This window comes from Sinocyclocheilus rhinocerous, unplaced genomic scaffold, assembly GCF_001515625.1.
Source record: "Sinocyclocheilus rhinocerous isolate Xijiao unplaced genomic scaffold, SAMN03320098_v1.1 scaffold48, whole genome shotgun sequence".
Taxonomy (NCBI): domain Eukaryota; kingdom Metazoa; phylum Chordata; class Actinopteri; order Cypriniformes; family Cyprinidae; genus Sinocyclocheilus; species Sinocyclocheilus rhinocerous.
This window is the reverse complement of record NW_015635971.1, coordinates 353,088-357,066: the sequence shown is the minus strand read 5'-3', so window position 1 is coordinate 357,066 and position 3,979 is coordinate 353,088.

The window sequence follows — 3,979 nt, the reverse complement described above, 5'->3', positions numbered from 1 at the left end:
TAACATTTTTATTTATTTTTTTTTCTTTGTCGAAACAACAAAGTCATTAGGTTCAATGTTGTTTTGGGCTCCATTGACTATCATTGTATAGAAAAACGTTCATTTTTAAGTCAAGTATCTCTTTAACTCACTACAGCCACTGCTTGTTCCTAACTGGTTCATGAGATGATAAACTAATCAACATAAATTAATAACAAGTGCTCCTCTGTGTTCTGTATAAGTACGTTTATCACACTGCCAATTACACAAAAAAGCAGCTTTGGTTATTTGTGGCTCTTGTGATATAGAGTGGTCTCTGTGTGTGAGTTGTTCTGGGACTGCCCTTCTAAACTATCAGCAGTCCCCCGGGAGCCAATAATAAACTGATAACAAGACAAGAAACCAGAGTAAATCAGGGATGACGTAAGACAGGATACAGCTCAGAGAGACACACTTCAGGAACTACAGTACAATACAGACAACCTGTTGGTTATACAACATGGTCACTTTTACAGCGTTGACACTGTTTTTATCCCGATCTTTTGATTTTATGATGTAAGCATGCATTATTAATGCTGCTTAAGTGTTTTGTATTTAAGAAAGGTTCTGTTTTGAAGATATGCAGGTGTTGGCTTTATCAACAATATTTGTGTGTGTGTGTGTGTGTCCAAGTTAGACAAATATACAACCTTTTCCTGGATTCTTACAGAGAGTGACCATGGAGACCTCTTGGCCAAGGCTGCCTATTAATTACCCACAGGACTTAAAAATTTCCTGTTTTCCCCTCCTTAATTAAGCTAATCTTCCCTGAACTTTAAAGAGAGGAAATACCTAGAAATAGTTCCCAATTTTCAGCACATTCAGTTATTTTGTGCCGAGCAGCAGATTGCATCAAATCATGTCAACGCAGAGATCAACAGTGCTTGATCGTTAGGGGGAAATGATGTCTGTCATTTCTTCCTTTGCCATGAAGGGTAATGTGGGAATTTTTCAGAAGGAACAGCGCCTGCCATGGGCATGGCCAGTGCCCAAGCTGTACGTGCTCAAGGTCAGGGCCATCCACCATCAATCTCTGACCATTATGTTTATTATCATTACTTGCACTTACTCACTGAGCATAGAGAAGAATTGTTGACGTATGCTCCCTGTTACTTTTCCTCCCTTATTCACAATGTCTCACACTTCCAATAAAAGTTCAGTGGGTGACGATTTTCTTGTGAAAAATAGGGACTTCCTTCTATCAGTATGAACACATTGGCTTTCACACCAGTGAAGAAGGCAAGAACATTTCTCCAACCAATTCTCTCTAAAAGCACCTGCTTACTTGACCTTGACCCTCAGTCTTTTGCCCTCCCATTCCAACAAGATTTTCATGATCTCAAATAAATAAATAAAAAATCATTAGAAGGGTCTCCACAGCCACAAGTCACTGTTTTCGTAAATGCAGTGTATTCACACTTTTCAACTGTGAACTGAAACTCACCTCCAGCCTCACCCTTCTGTTACTCAAAAGGAAGTAAGGAAAGACAGTAGGAAGACAAGACATTTTACAACACTTGAGGTTTAAAAGCTGAAGAAAACAAGACTGACTACAATGTTTATTAATAATTACAATATTGCCAACAACTGTAATCTTTTGTCATAATTGTACAGAACCTTTTGATCAAGTGAAATATTTAAAAGCACTGATGGAACGTAATGTTCATAACATGTTCATAACTCATTACAATAACATTAAAGTAGCGGTTACCAATATCTTTTTGTTTTGGCCAGCCACATTATGATTTAGATTAGCTGTCATTAGTTCCACATTAATTTCTGCATATGCTCCAATGGGATTGGGAGTTTCCAATCAAGGGTGTTTCCCTGCCTATTGCCCAAGATGCTGGGATAGGCTCCAGCATCTCCGCGGTCCTACATAAGACAAGTGGTTTGTAAAATGGATTAATCAATGGGATTGGGAGTTAGGCTGATGGGTCAGAGAATTAAGTTGAATGACTAAATAAGACTACTGAATACTGCTTCATGAGGAGTAACATGAAAAAAATACTTCATACATTAATTCACCTCAATACACACAAGGTAACATATGCCTATAATATTGCAACTTATTAAACAGAGAAATATGTTACAAACTTAATTCTTAAACTACCAATATTTTGAATTCAATATGTACGGTTTTAACTAGTTGGAAACTCGTAATTATGGTAATTCCGAACACTGAATCAATAGGTGTCTAACTCTAGATTACATCAACAGCGGTATGATTCAAAATTCTATTTTGAGAAGTACAAAACAAAAATGAGTACCAGAATGTAAATGGTGATGGCAGTGTGCACCCAGTCTTGTGGTGAAAATCTGGGACATTGTTACACAGCCTCTGTGCATCACAACTATGTAAAGCCTGCCTGCCCCCAACAGAAAACAGGCGGGTTATCACACCACTAACATTTATTTAACCTTTTTCTCCTGTGGAGCGCTAAAGAGGAGGGTGCAGTAGGGGCTGGCTTTTCTTTTTAGAGACATTATTACATACCATTACGCTACAGTCTGCTAAAATTGTCTACACTGAAGCTCACTCTAACATGTTCATGAATCTGTGAGCAGAATACACATGTCTGCACATACACTCACAAACGTGCAGTAGCCTAACACAACATAACTTAAACATTATTCTAAATCACTTTCAACACATGAACACATTGCTCTGTTTCTCTGTCCTAAACAGCTATTTCACATTTAGTTCCTCACTTTCCACTGGGAGTCATACAGTACATGAAACAGGAGGATGATTTCGCCACAGTGAAGGATTCTCATGTGCATTTATGTCGGCGTGTTTTGGAATTAACGGCAAAACTCCCCACTCCCACATATCCCTGTGTGCTTGCTGGGACGTTTTTTTGTTTTTGTTTTTTTCCCCCTGAGATTCATCACTCACTAGACAAAAAACTAAGGCTGATACCAAAATAAATAGTGGGTGTTTTAAGTAGATCGAATTTTACAGCTTTTAAATATGCTGTAAATATGGATGAAAATGAGGACCTTCATTTAAGTCTGGAGAGTGTCTCTATCATTCTTTAGAACTGTTAGTTTGTAGTCCTAAAGCTCGGAAGAGGACTCGCATATTCAAGCCACGGGCTCCATATGGATTTTAGTATAACAATTGTTATTGTACAGTAGTTTCAAAATTCACCACTTAAACACCCCATTACAAATACCAGAGAAAGCCCATGGCAAATGCAAAAATAGCTCTTTGGATGAGGCTACAAATTGACGCAATGACTGGACAGCTCTATAATGGTCTACGATTGTGTATTAGATATGAAGAAGAATGTCTTCAATATAGTTAGTTTAGTCTTTATAGATACATAGGGTTATTAATCCAAAATTTAATCTAGAAGGAAATTTTAAAATCCATGTAATCACTATTGAAGTTTTATAGACCTTATGCATCAGAGAAACAATGCGCAACCATCTTTAGAATTTTGTCTTTGAATGTCCGTTTTTGCGGTAGCTCTATAGCAGGGCTGTCCAAACTCGGTCCTGGAGGGCTGGTGTCCTGCAGAGTTTAGCTCCAACTTGCCTCAACACACCTGACTGGAAGTTTCTATGCCTAGTAAGAGCTTGATTAACTGGTTCAGGTGTGTTTAATTAGGGTTGGAGCTAAACTCTGCAGGACACCGGCCCTCCAGGACCGAGATTGGACAGCCCTGCTCTATAGCATCACTGTTGAAGCTTAACTGATGAAGTTGATTTACTTATTGTAGAGTTAAGAAAAGTCATGCTGTTTTAAAAATTCAGCGTTCAAGTTAAAATAAGTTCATCTTTTAAAAAAGTATCTCGAGGCCTTTAATTTTTTCCCCCCGTTCCATTGCCCACATCTCACATTTTTCAAAGCTAAAATGCTTTCTGTGTGAATGGCCTGAAATGATTGGAGAAGTCCAGCATACATCACCAGATAGAAGTCTGTAATTTCGCAGAAAGATCAAGTTACCACATT